This window comes from Leucopleurus acutus (assembly GCF_964270905.1).
Source record: "Leucopleurus acutus genome assembly, chromosome: 9".
NCBI lineage: Eukaryota > Metazoa > Chordata > Mammalia > Artiodactyla > Delphinidae > Leucopleurus > Leucopleurus acutus.
The window spans coordinates 88140328-88155636 of record NC_139144.1 but is presented as its reverse complement, the minus strand read 5'-3'; positions in this window follow the sequence as shown (position 1 = coordinate 88155636).

Here is a 15309-nt window from a genome sequence, read left to right as displayed (position 1 = left end):
TCAAAATTAAGTAAGAGGGAAGAGACTCAAACACTTCATGAGGAAGAATATCCACGTGACCAATAAATATATGAAAAGATGCTCAACCTCGTTAATCTTCAAAGAAACTCAAAATAAAACCACACTGAGATATGACCTCACACCCAACACAATGATGAAAACTTGAAAGACTGACAACATGAAGTGTTGGCGCGGATGTGGAGAAACTAGAACTCTCACGCCTGCTGACAAGAGCACAGATTGGTACAACCACTTCAGAACACGGCATTGTCTATCAGAGTTGAACATACATATACTCTATAACCCAGCAATTTCACTACCAGATATACAGCCAAGGGAAATGTATACACATGTACACCAAAATATATGTATAAGAATGTTTACAGAAGTATTATTCATCAGTTTAGTACAACTTATAAATGTAAATTCTGCCCCAGAATTTATACATCCTTCAGCATACCTACGACAGGATGTAAGAGAGACTGGAACTTGCCTCTCCCCAAAAGGGTGTGTGATGAGGGTATTCCTGGGTACACTGTGCTATAGAGAGGTACCCCCCTCAACCTCCTTAGAAAAAAGTGACTGTCTTTCTAGAATATCAACTTGGGGATCCAGTACGAAATATCCACTTAACTTCAGTGCCAACATTGTTCCATGCATGGCCTGCTGGTCCACTCATTCATTCATGCATTCATTCATCCATTTTTGTTCATCCAATGCCAAATCTAGAATAATATAAATAACATGTCTGTGTGTTCCTCACCTTGGCTGGCCCTCTCTCAGTGCTCCCCACCTGTGCCAGAGATAACCATCATACTAAATCACCTATATACGTACGCCTTATATTATGTATCTTTTCAGTTTTAATTCTGAAGTTTAGAAAACAGGTATTGTACTCTATACAGCCTTCTAGGACTTGCTTTTTTCCCATTATGTTACTAAGATTCACCTGTGTTGTTACATGCAATTCATTGATTTTCACTGCTATAAAAATCTCCATTTTGTAAAGATATCATCATTCATTTATCCATTCTTCACTCTGTGGGCCTTTGGGTTGTTTCCAAACAGTGCTGCTATGAACACTATTCTTTTTTTTTTTTTTTTTTTTTTTTTTTTGCGGTACGTGGGCCTCTCACTGTTGTGGCCTCTCCCATTGTGGAGCACAGGCTCCGGATGCGCAGGCTCAGCGGCCATGGCTCACGGGCCCAGCCGCTCCACGGCATGTGGGATCCTCCCGGACCGGGGCACGAACCCATGTCCCCTGCATCGGCAGGCGGACTCTCAACCACTGTGCCACCAGGGAAGCCCTATGAACACTCTTATTCCTGTCCTAACACCCACCATTTCTCACACTACTGTTAAGGCTGTATTATGCTTCTGGACTTGTGTTTCTGGAAAGGTGATAATGATAATAATGTGATGATGACAACTAACACTTGTCTGATGTGTTACCCGTTACAAAGCACTCTTATCAATGTGATCTAATTCGACAACTCTAGACACAGGCCAGCCTATCGCAGGGTTGGGAAGTAGCTGAATCCACAGCCGCTGGGTCTTGTTTAATGAATTATTGTGATCCACGTTCAGGCATCAGGACTTAATTACCATTTCTGTCCCTGTAAAGACTAGTTTCAGTGCAATATGCTATTAAAAATGGGCGGGACATTTTATGTCAGTGGGCATTTGAGGAAACTGAGGCATATATTGAATACAAAGGCTATTGGCAAGCAGCCAGAGCTGATACCACCAAAGATTCTTTTCCCCTTCTCCAGCCAAAGGTGAGATGCTCCAGGGCCTGTGAGAGACCTGGGCTGTCTGGGAGGTGGGATTCCTCCTGGAGTCAGCCACCTGGTACCCTTTCTCCCAGGATGAGAGTGAGTTGCCCTTGACCCTTTCCTGGCTGTCTGTCCCTCCCAGTTCCCACATCCACTCCTCTCCTGGGAGGCCAGGCTTGGGAGCAGGATGCCAGCCCTTCTCTGCTCATCCCCTCACTGAATAATGAATACCAGCTAAGTGATGGGCTGGTGCCAGTGACCTCCCAGCAAATCTTCCCCTTGGAACTTGGATCAATAACACTTAGCTGCTCCTTTTCAGCTTGGAAGGTGGGCAGAAGGAAACCTAGCCTGGGCCCTTCCCCTCAGGGAGACACTGCTCTGACAACCCCCAAGCCCACCCTCACAAGGCTCTTACTGATCGCCAACCTCCCACGGGGTGTGAGTGCAGGAGTGAAGCAGTGTGTCCACAAAGGACTGATCACCCTTCTGTCTGCAGCCGAAGTCCCCCATCTCCCATTAGAATGTGAGTGTTATGCTCCATCTCCAGGAAAGGGCTCCTGTCCTGGGAGCTCTGGCCTGGGCAGCCACGGGAGCTCAGGGGAGACTGTGTTCTGGATCCTTTGGGAGCCATCAGCCATCTCATAACCTTGAGCTGCTTGGGTTGGGACTGGGGAGGATGAGAGGGAGAGAGGAGGCGTTTCTACATTGATGGTCAATTCAACAACCTTGGCTGGGCTCCGTGTCTGATCTAGGCACTGTCAGGTCCAGCCTGGATCTGGGAATCATACCCTCTCACACACTGAGAGGTCATGTTGCAGAGTTTGTACGGGTAAGAACAGCCAACACTCACAACGTGCTTCCTTTGTGCAGGCTCTGCTCCAAGCCCTTGGCTTATAACTCTTTGAATCCTCTGTTACCTACAAGGTGCACACTAGCATCTCCACTTCAGAGATGGGGAAACTGAAGTGCAGAGAGATTAAGTGACTTGCCCAGGGTCACAAGGCTAGTGGGCAGTGAAGCCAGAGATTAAATGCAGGCAGTCAAGTTCTAGAGTGCATGGTCTATGCCACTACGCCAAGCCTTCCATGACTCTACCACCTGGGCAAACAGGGGCTCTGGAGGCAGACGTTCCTGACTCTAAGTCCAGCTGTTATTTACCAGTGACATGATGGGCAAGTTTTGCAATCTCTCTATTTCCCTGAGTCTCTCTTTCCTTATGTGAAAAATAGAGATCATGAATACCTCCAAGGGCTGCTGTAAAAATAAAAATGAAATAATGTGCAGAGTAGGTGTTCAACAGGTATTAGTTTTCTGATTCAGAAGCTGGAGTCCCTTGATCCTCTTTGCGGAGGGAGGACTTCTGATCTGGGGCAGGAAGGCCCTGGCCCATGTTTGGGGTCCTGGTATCATAGCTTCTCCTTCTTCTCTGGTTGCTGTTTCCAGGTTCCTCTTCCCGACACCTTCCCAATACCCCAGCCCTCTTCAAGGGTTGGGGGAGGCGGGAAGGGCCTGTCACCACTCCCCTCCCCTGGTCTGCTGGCTCCTGCCCCCCTGCTAACCTCCCTGGCTGCAGCCCATACCTGGTTATGTGGACTTCTGAGGCCACTCTCCATAGTTGTGCCCTTCTCAAGGAAGGTTTGGCCACATCATCTGGGACACACTGCTCTGCTGATGCACAGCTTAGATCTGTGGCCAAAGAAGTTCCTCAAAGCGGCCTCCCCCCTTACCTCTGAATTAAATGTCTCATTCACAGCAGACCTGGTGCATTGGTTATTCAATGCTGTGTAACAAATTATCCCAAACTTAACAACTTCACACACCAGTGATCGTGTATCATCTCATGCTTCTGGTGAGTCAGGAATTTAGACAGGCATGTGGAGGATGCCTTATCTCTGTTCCACAATGTCTGGAGCCTCAGCTGAAGAATTTGGAGGCTGGGTGGCTGGAATCACCTGAAGGCTCGACTGGGGCAGGAGAATCTGCCCTCAAGGTGGTTCACTCATATGACGGATAGTTGGTGCTGCCAGGCTGCTTCCTCTCCACGTGGGCCTCTTCACAAGGTTGCTTGAGTGTTGTATTAGTCTGCTCAGGTTGTCATAGCAAGGACCACAGATTGGGGGCTTAAACAATAGAAATTAATTTTCTCACAATTCTGGAGGGTGTAAGTCCAAGATCAAGGTTTCGACAGAATCAGTTTCTTCTCAGGCCTCTCTCCTTGGCTTGCAGACTGTGCCTTCCCCTGTGTCCTCACAGATCATCCCTCTGGGCATGTCTGTGTCCTAATCTCCTCTTCATATAAGGACACCAGTCATATTGGATTAGGACCTACCCAAAATACCTCATTTTACCTTAATTACCTTTTTAAAGGCTCTATTTCTAAATACAGTCACATGGTGAGGGTCTAGAGGTTAGGACTTCAACATATGAACTGGGCAAGGGGGACACAGTTCAGACCATAACGAGTGTCTCTGTGATGTGGTGACCCCAGAGACCAAGAGGGCAGGAGCCACGTCTTCTATGGCCCGGGCTTAGGAGCCACACAGCATCGTTTCCTCGCTCTGCTGTTGGTCAATGGGTCAGTCCCATTCAGTGTAGGAGGCAAGCGAGGAGAACACAGGCATGAGAATAAGCTTCTGAAGGAGACCTGGAAGGCACACAGTCGCTCTGCCAAAGGCTCCCATCACCCTCAGCGGTCAGGACAGTGGCTCCAGAGAAGGAGTGAAGAGAAAGGGCTGGAAGCGTTCCTCTCAAACCATTACCTCTGGGGTAGTCAGTGTCACTGCCCCTGTGGAAACCTGGGACTGATGTCCCTGGTGTAGAGAGAGGTTCCATCCCGCCCTCTGGTTCATGCCTCCTGCTGTGTAGTGTGTGTACCCTGAGCAGCATCAGCCAAGTCTCGGGATGGAGTGGACACTGCCAGGTGGGCATCAATGAATGAGATTCACGCTGTTTGCAAGGAGCTTGTAACGCAGCACATGGCATAGAACAGGTGACAAAAGACTAACTACCAAGTCAGACTGCATTTGTTCATTCCCAGTTCACACTGGGCCACATCGTGGCTGAGGAGAGGGAGGCTCTACTCCTTTGTCCTGAGTAGACCGGACTTCAAAGCAGAATCGTTATTCTTTCTCCCTTATTTGTTTAATCCACAGAAAAACAGAACTGCTGCCGTCCAGCATCGGCTACATTTTTCCTGGGTCAAAGATCTGTGTCTGGGACACCGGATGATCTGCAGTCCATTTACTGAGTCCTCACTGGGTGTATGTCCATGGAGATATGCAATGAACTTGAGACTGGGTCCCAGCACAACCCTGACTTAGAGCCACTCAGCCCTGATGACCGCTGCCTTGTCCAAGTGGATGTGGACTTGCCACTGACCTGGGGCTGGACTCATAACGTACAGCTCTCAGTCCTGCCTTGGAGTCGGTCCCCCACAGGCCTGCCAGCCTTCCTCCCCCCCCTCGTCATATATCCCTGGGATTTGACACCAAAAGAGTCAATCCTCCCCACCCCACCTCCCCATCACCTTCCTTCTAGGCTAAAATCACCCAGCCCAAGTTCTAGGGGAGAACAGCTCATCCTGCGATAGTGCCTTCCCTTCCTCAGGATCTCTGGACTTGATTCAAACTTCCCACACTCCCCCCCAACCTTATTAGAGAAAGGGAGGATTCCTCCAGCCCCAGCTGGCCACATCCCTCATGCACCTCATCCATCATCCCGACAGATGGTTCCTAGAGAGAAGCCACGAGCAGGACAGGGGTAATTAGGATCCATTAAGGAGATGAGGCTGAGCTGCAGGGGGACCATTCATTGCCCAGCCCCCTCTTCTAAATGGGGTCATCAGCCACCGTGAGCTTGCTCCCCCTGCCCCCCAAGTTCCTGGGGAGGATGGGACGACAGTGGGTAAATGAGCACCTTGAGGACAGAGAGGCCGGGATTTGAGGCAAGGGACCACAGGCCACATTCCGGCAAAGGAAGCAGGACCCCCAGCAGGACCCAATGAAAGGGCTGTTCCTGAGCCAGGGCCTCAGCTTATGAATCCGAACTCTGCAGTCAAGGCTGCTTTCGGCGGCCTCCCCACAGGGCCCGCCTCTGCAGAGGCAAAGGAGAAGGTAGCCCCCAGGTGCCCGGTGGCTCTCGTGGAGCCGTCTGCAGAAGGCCCCCGCCAGCAAGCAAATGTGCTTCACGAGAGAAGGTTATAAATTAAACTCGCAGCGCTTTCATCAAACACCTTCTTCCCGATTCATGTGTCAGACTGGCTGCCTCCCTGAGAGACTGAGAATGCTCACAGCCAGCCCAATTCATTTTTTCTATTTTGATCAGATCAGAAATACGGGGGGGGGGGGGGGGGGGCAATGGCAGATGGTGATGGGGTGGAGAGTAGACAAAGGGGTCAAGTGTGAGAAGCACCCACTGCAGGGGAACCAAGATCCATGATCCCCTTTCTCCTAAACTCAGGCTTGACTCAGTCAGAGGAAGAGGGGGAGCGCTTGTCCCAGGATATGGGGCCAACCCTGGAAAGGACCGGTGGCCCGAAAATGCTCACACACCCCCTGTGCACAGATCATGACTAGAGAGTGGGGCTCCCAATCTTCAGATGGTGCCAGTCACCAGAAGCCCTCAGAACCCTCAGTAATAGTCTGGTTGTCTGGTCCTGGAGGCCCCTCCCTCTGGGGCAGTGAAGACGCACAGGAGAGCATCCACCGTCGAGATGCAGGTGCACAAAGATGAGGCAATGATTCCTAAGTCAAGGTGTGGTGCTCTGCCATCCACGACTGGCCCCATCCTCAAGGTGGTGGTAGCAACATTTGTCTCCATCTTCCCACCAGGAGACAGGCTCAGAGATGCGGAGTGACGTGCCAAGGTCACACAGCTAGTAAACAGCCAAGTCTGGACCTAACCAGCCCCTGTTTTCAGCAGGAAGTCCAGATTCTTAATACATGAAGACCTGTTTATATCACCTAAACCCTGACAAGTCATCCATACTTTCATAATCCAGTTCCTCCTTGGGGATCTGAATTCTTCACTCATTCGTTCATTCATTCAGAGCTGATAAGAAATTGATCCTATATGAGGACGTGGAGAAAAGGGAACCCTCCTACACTGTTGGTGGGAATGTAAGTTGGTACAGCCACTATGGAAAACAGTGTGGAAGTGCCTCAGAATACTAAAAATACAATTACCAAATGATCCAGCAATCCCACGCCTAGGCATATATCCAGACAAAACTCTAATCCAGGGACTTCCCTCGTGTCACAGTGGCTGGGATTCCATGCTCCCAATGCAGGGGGCCCGGGTTCGATCCCTGGTCGGGGAACTAGATCCCACATGCATGCCGCAACTAAGAGTTCACGTGTCAAAACTAAGGAGCTGGTGAGCCGCAACTAAGGAGCCCACCTGCTGCAACTAAGACCGGGTGCAACGAAATAAATTAATAAATAAATTAATTTAAAAACTCTAATCCAAAAAGATACATGCACCCCTATGTTCATAGCAACACTATTCATAATAGCCAAGACATGGAAACAACCTAAATGTCCACTGACAGGTGAATGGATAAAGAAGATGTGGTACATATATACCATGGAATACTACTCAGCCATAAAAAAAGAATGAAATAATGCCATTTGCAGCAACACGGATGCAACTAGGATTATCATACTAAGTAAGTCAGAAAGAGAATGACAAATACCATATGATGTCACTTACATGTGGAATCCAAAATATGACACAAATGAACCTATCTATTGATACAAAACAGAAACAGACACATGGACACAGAGAACAGACTTGTGGTTGCCAAGGGGGAGGGGCTTGGGGGAGGGATGGAGTGGAAAGTTGGAGTTAGCAGATGTCAGCTATTATATATGGAATGGATAAACAACACGGTCCTACTGTATAACAAAGAGAACTATATTCAGTATCCCATGATAAACCATAATGGAAAAGAATATTAAAAAGTATATATAGGTGCAACTGAATCATTTGGCTGTACAGCAGAAATTAACACAACGTTGTAAATCAACTATACTTCAATTTAAAAAAACTTTTTTAATTGGTCCTTGACACCTACATGCCATGCCCTTGGTAACAGTGCTCACGCAGTGGTGGGACAGCTCACAGCCTGAGCCCTGATCTACACCAGGCCATGGAGTTGAGGCAAAGTCTGGTTGACCAGGGCTCCACAGCATCACATTCTGTGGCCCAACAAGAGCCCAGAAACAAAACTTTCCCCCTTTGGTCATGTAGTTGAACCCCATACCTCTTGAGTAAAAAAGCAAGAAGATGTATTTTGAATATAATTCAATTTTTGGTGTAGCATATATGCTTTCTGAAGTGTGTTTGCTGGGTCTTTAGCAGTTTGCTTTTTGTTTGTTTGTTTGTGACATCAAGTTCCATGTCTGCTGAAAGGAGCAAGGAGAAATAGTGGTGCAGGACCACGGAGAGCGGCTCGGGAAACCGCTACCCACTATACCCTTCATCCTGCTGCCCGGGATCTTCTGGAAGGCACTTCTTGGCTTCCTCTTTCCCACGGCCCTTAGAGAACAGAAACGGATGAAACCTGAATCTTGGGGACCTGTGTCTGGCTGAGCTTCCTGCAGGGACTGAGCTACTTTTGCCTTTCTTTGCTGGTTTTAGTCAAGGTAGCAGTTAAGTCCACATGAGACCAGGAAATGGGAGATGACAATTACTAATGTGCTGAGATAGACTAGATGGGGAGATAGATAGATAGGTAGATAGACAGACAGTACTGACGCTTGATATTAAGTATAAGAGAGACTAATAATTCAGACAGGCAGAAACTTTGGAATCCACCTTGAGGCTTCCCAAGGCAGAATGCAGAGACTGGCCACACATCTGCATAATAGCTTTCTCATTGTTCCCTTTGTCCTTTTGTTGCTTTGACTAAATGCTTCTAAGCATCCTGTTATTTCTCTCATTCCTGTGAAAGGACCGAGCCAGGTGATTTGTAAAAAATGGTAACTTTCACCAGCACAATGCTGTCATACATTTGTAAATTTGGGAATATGAATGGACACAAAGCTCTTGATACCGTATGCCAACACATGTATATGGAATTTAAGAAAAAAAATGTCATGAAGAACCTAGGGGTAAGACAGGAATAAAGACACAGACCTACTAGAGAATGGACTTGAGGATATGGGGAGGGGGAAGGGTAAGCTGTGACAAAGTGAGAGAGAGGCATGGACGTACATACACTACCAAACATAAAACAGATAGCTAGTGGGAAGCAGCCCCATAGCACAGGGAGATCAGCTCGGTGCTTTGTGACCACCTAGAGGGGTGGGATAGGGAGGGTGGGAGGGAGGGAGACACAAGAGGGAAGAGATATGGGAACATATGTATATGTATAACTGATTCACTTTGTTATAAAGCAGAAACTAACACACAATTGTAAAGCAATTATACTCCAATAAAGATGCAAAGAAAAAAATAAAAAAGAACACCTTGACTCCAGAAAAAAAAAAAAGATAGTGCAAGGAACCACTCCTTCTGCCCCTCCAGGGAATGGGATATGACAGGTGTGCCACCTCTTCAGCTGTCCCATGCTTAGAAGGGCCCTCTGATTAGAAAGGTCCTATGCTTCCTTTAAAGCAGGGGTCCCCAACCCCCAGGCTATGGACCGATACCAGTCCGTGGCCTGTTAGGAACCGGGCCGCACAGCAGCAAGTGAGCGGCGGGTGAGCGTGCGAAGCTCCGTCTGCCGCTCCCCATCGCTAGCATTACCGCCTGGACCATCCCCACGCCCCACCCCCGTCCCTGAAACCGGTCCCTGGCGCCAAAAACGTCGGGGACCACTGGTTTAAAGCGTGCAGTCACTGTTTAGAATTTCTCTGTCATTTTCTAACAAGGAGCTCCACGTTTTCATTTCATACCTGGCCCTACCAATCATGTATGCTGCTCTCTCTAAGTCAACTTTGGCCGGGATATGGCGGAACTCCAATGGCAAGTGGGCACCATGTGACAAAGCCCCCCAATCAACGATCCACCACAGCATCTCTGCCTCCTCTGGGTCTCACCTAGCTCCCCAGCACCCTCGATGGCCGTGACCCAGAGCAGAGGGGCAAATCCCATTAGCCGGCACTCAGTCTGATGCCAGATTTCCTGAACTCAGCTGTCAGGCTAGCCCGGCTCATTCATGAAGAGATGGAACAAACAGAAGCACAAAGGTTGTTGTCTGGACAGGACTTTTAATAGCTGAAGTCACTTCCTTCGTGCAGAAAACCTGAGTGAGCTGGGAGTGATTCCTCTGGTCCTAGGGCTTCTAATGGTCCCAGTAAGAAGCTCCCAGTAAGGAGCTGCCGTGCTTACGCTGCTCATACCTGCTCCCTCCTCACTTCTGCACTGTTCCAGATAAACGTCATTCACCTGTTCCTAAAATAAGCATTACCAGAGTACTCCAGGCTGTCCTAGGCATTGGGGATCCACGTGTAAACAGAGAGACTCGTTCTATGCCTTGACGATCTTATGGTCTCATCCATCCATATACACATTCACGTGGGAAGGGCCAACTGCCACGTGCCTGCCTTGGAGCCCATTGTTATCCTCACTGGAGTGGCTGCCCCTCTTTTCTGACAGCTCATGCCTAGTGAACTGGATATCCAGAATCCAGCTCAAAACATCCTTCTATGAGGAGTCCTTCTCTGTCCAGCTGCATGCTGGTCACTGCTTTGTGCCGCTCCACTCAGCTGCCTCTGTGCTGCATCCACCTGGAGACCCAAGTGCTTCTGTGTCTCTCTTCAGTTCCTATGAGGATTACAGATTTCCTGGCTTGACAGGAAGTGCACAGATCTGGGGTCTGTTTCCCCGTGTTCCCTCATTACTGTCCCTGATGTAGCAGGTACTGTTTGCTGCCCACATAAACCCATTGCCCTCTTCTGCCTGGACAGTGGACCCCAATTTTGTTTCCATAGTCACACTTTTCTCAAGCCTATCTTGTTGGGAAAGGTGACCTTACCTCTATCCTCCTTCCCTAGGAAGATGAGGCATGAATCTTGATGGGTCTGTGGGGAACCCCTTCTTCTTCCATCATTGGATTCAAATGGGTCATGTGACCTAGTCTTAGCCAATGAGAAAAGATTTTCAATCAATAAAAATAGAATCCTGGGAGGAAATGGCCCCTTCTCTTCAGCTGGATCATGTCATGTCTGCATGGGATGCCTGGAACTATGGCAGCTATCTTGTGACTATGAAGGACAAGACCAACAGGTCGAGGATGACAGTGAACAATGATTGAGAGAAGCTGGGTCCCCAGATGACACAGCTGAACAGATGTTAACCAATCCGGTACCACCCTACCTACTTCCAGGATTCTTGCTATGTAACCTAAAAATTCTCTGTGTCACTTAATACATATTTATTTAGGTTTTCATTCTTTGTAGCTGAACATGCCCTAAATGATAAACAGGGTTTTGCCTGTAATATATGTGCCTTATGGGTTTTCTCTGACTAATTGTTAGGTACAGGGCAGGCAGGCAGGCAGATCTCCTTGGAACTAAGCTAATTAGACTGCTTGCGGGAAATGTGAGTGGCCCATCAGAAAAAGAATAAAGGCTTCCTGGTGTTTCTGAGGTGCAGTTCTCTCTCTGTCCCTGACTGTGACTTTGACAGGATGGAATACAGGAAACTAAGACACTGAGGAGGAAGGTCTTGACCTTGGTTGCACCACAATCTAAAGAAACTCAATTTAGACCACCTGCTTGGAACCAACCCCAAATACAATTGGGGCATGAGAAAAGTTTGTCTTTGGTGAACCAAGATTCTTCTATATAAAACTGCTCAACTCTTTGATGATAAGTTCATCCCAAGTAATTGTTCTATGAACCATTTTCTATCCCTTATTTTATGCTCAAGAAAAAAAAAGGGCCTACCCACAAATAGGAATGTTTGCATTTTAATTGTTTTAGAGATGATTTATAAAGCTGAAAGAATGGATCTCTAATGGTGGAATTTCAGACTTTATCAGTTCTAGATGATCTACTTTTAGACAGATTGATGTCCCTAAAATCCCATTGTATCAGTAGCCACCAATTTCTCCTGCTTGAAGGCAAGCCTTACCCCTGCCTTACTCTGCTATGACAGGTAAGCTTATCTTAGCTGTCTTATCTTAGACAGATTTTGGTTGACCCTACTGGCCAGTGGATATTTTTGTTTGCCCCAATTAAAAAGGTGAAAGGAAAAGAAAGGGGTAAGAAGACCTGCAGGCATGGGTCTGGCAGTCACCCATCCCCTCTCTACCTCTCAGAAGCAGGAAGAAACAACAACAACCACTTTAGCTAAAGCTGTGGAGTGGCCAGAACACTCTGGGCTGCCCCCAGCAGGGTAGAGAAGCTCACAGATAGAGCAACCTTCTTCAGCATTGCCCTGGCTTCAGGGAAAGAAGGTGGTCTTTGGCTACAGGTCCTATTTCTTCTGCATTTCCAAGTCTCACCTTGCTGAGAAAGTCCAGCCTTGAAAAGACCTGGGAGAGGGGTCCACTGAAGGGGCATAACTTCTGCCAAGGAGACAAGAGAACGGTGAGGGAGGGGCCCAGATCCTCTGACCACTGTTGAGCCTTCATAGTGGAAGAAAGGAAGGGAGGGAGAGAGAGGGGATATGGGGATATATGTATGCAAATAGCTGATTCACTTTGTTATACAGCAGAAACTAACACAACATTGTAAAGCAATTATACTCCAATAAAGATGTTTAAAAAAAAAATAAAGGCAGTTGATTTTTTAACTTGCTACTGCTTTATAGCTTTGTATAAAATGTTAATGCCATGTCATTTGTAGAACTATTAGATCATTTTAATGAAAAAGTAAAAAAAAAATTCTCTCTTCTTCTGATGAAAACTCTAATTCAAAAAGATACATACACCCCAATATTCATAGCAATACTATTTATAATAGCCAAGACATGGAAGCAACCTAAATGTCCATCAACAGATGCATGGATAAAGAAGATGTGATACACACACACACACACACACACACACACACACACACACACACACACACACGCAATGGAATACTACTCAGCCATAAAAAAGAATGAAATAATGCCATTTGCAGCTACATGGATGGACCTAGAGAGTATCACACTAAGTGAAGTAAGTCAGAGAAAGACAAACATCATATGATATCACTTATATGCGGAATCTAAAAAATAATACAAATGAACTTATTTACAGAACAGAAACGGACTCAACAGACATAGAAAACAAAGTTAAGGTTACCAAAGGGGAAAGCGGGGGATGGGATAAATTAGGAGTATGGGATTAATAAATACACACTACTATATATAAAATGAACAAGAAGGATTTACTGTATAGCACAGGAAACTATACTGAATATCTGTATAACCTATAATGAAAAAGAATCTGAAAAAGAACATATATATGTGTGTGTATATATATATATATGTAACTGAATCACTCTGCTGTACACCTAAAACTAACACAATATTGTAAAACAACTATACTTCAATTTAATAAATAAATAAATAGACTACGGAAAAAATATGTATAGTCTCTCTTATTCTTAGATTCCTGCCCAGAGCGACTCAGTTACGTGTTCCAGAGTTTCACAAGATCCTCTCCCGTAATCCTCTAGCCAGTGTCTCTGCCTCTCATTGTCCCTCAATCCTCCATCGCGATGGTGAGGGAACGGCAGCCACCGCTGAGTGGGGCACAGTGACCAGTGGTCCAGGCACAAGAAGAAATGTCCAGGCCTCACAGGAACTGGAAGGAAATGCGTCTGTTTCGGTGCTTTCTCAGAGACCCAGACACCTGGGCCTCCGTGGGAGGGCTCAGAGCCTGCACAGACCAGTGTGGACCAAACCACTTCCCACAGAGCAGGCAGGCAGACAGCACCGGGTGATTTTCTGTCTTAGCGCCTTAGAGACAGAAGGCACTTAGAGACAGAAGAGACATGGCCTTAGAGACAGAAGGCACTAAGGTGTAGGAAAAATAAGACTCCAAGCAGATGGAGGATGTGCACAGCTTAATAAAGTCAGGGAGAGTCAGGCATTCTCGTAAGAGGCTGGGGACGACAGGCTTGGGCTGCAGCAGTGGCCCACGAAGGGGCAACCAAGGGGTAGTTATAAGCTGAGAGGTCCGTGAGCTTTCAGTATTTTTAGGCAAAGAGAAAGGATCTGAGGCACCTGGTTCCAAGGCAAGAGTGGAAGCTACTGCAAGACCAGAGGAGCCCTTCCCAATGGCAGGCCCCTCAGAGAGATGCTAAGGTCACCCTTAGGGGACCCGCTCTGTAGCCAGCAATTTCCCTTCTGCGGGGCAAACCTGCCAGCAAGCCTCTCACCAGCACACAGGCCTCCTCCTGCTTCCAGGCTGAGGGACGAAGAAGCAGTGGGACAGTCACAGTCCCTCCTCGGGGATCAGCCAGGTGGGGCCACCCTCACCTTCAGTCTGGTTGCTCTGGGGGGAAGAGAGAAACCTATAGCCATATTGACTATAATAATCAAGGTAATCACAATGATTCTCCCCACCTGCACAGAGCTGTTTAGCTAGCAAGACCCTTGTTTCTTTCTTTACAGTCTTTTTTTAAATTAAATTTTATTTTATTTATTTTTGGCTGTGTTGGGTCTTCGTTGCTGTGAGCAGGCTTTCTCTAGTTGCAGCGAGCGGGGGCTACACTTCGTTGCGGCCTGTGGGCTTCTCATTGCAGTGGCTTCTCTTGTTGTGGAGCACAGGCTCTAGGCACGTGGGCACAGTAGTTGCGGCACGTAGGCTCAGTAGTTGTGGCTCACTGGCTCCAGAGCGCAGGCTCGGTAGTTGTGGCGCACGGGCTTAGCTGCTCCACGGCATGTGGGATCTCCCCAGACCAGGGCTCGAACCCATGTACCCTGCACTGGCAGGCAGATTCTTAACCACTGTGCCACCAGGGAAGCCCAACCCCTTTGTTTCTACTGTCAGCCCCCATGTCCCTGGGTAGCTGGCCGAGGAAGGAGAAGGATCCCCGCTCCATCCCTCATCTGCCCAGACTCGGGCCCACGAGAGGCCGTCCACGCAGGGTCTGGCCCTTGCTTCCACCACTGGCGCTTGTGGCCTTTGCCTGGCTGTGCCCTTCCCATTTTCTGGTGTGCGCCATGCTCCCATGATGGCCCCGCCCTGGAAGGAGGCACTGTCCACACTCCCTGGGGCTGGAGGGACCCTCAGAGGACGTTCAACAGCTGCTCCTGCCTCTGGGAAGGACAGGCAGCTCCTGAGTCATTGCAGGCAGATGGGAGCCCGTCCTATTTTTTTTTTTTTCAAAATATCCACAAGGAATGCCACCATCTGCTTAGGTAGTCAAATGTGTCTGATAATCTGACAAGGCCAAATGGGGAACCGCAACAGCACCATTCACTGCTGGGAATAGCAACCCGAGGAAATGGAAAGAAGCCCTTCTCTCAGAACAGCCATTTTCAAGTTTGCAACGCACTTTTTGGGGAGCTTTGCAGTTTTCGAGGGTCCTACCTATGGAGCTTTTAAAAGAAGCACTTTTTAAATGTGGGTCCCATCCTCAAGACTCGG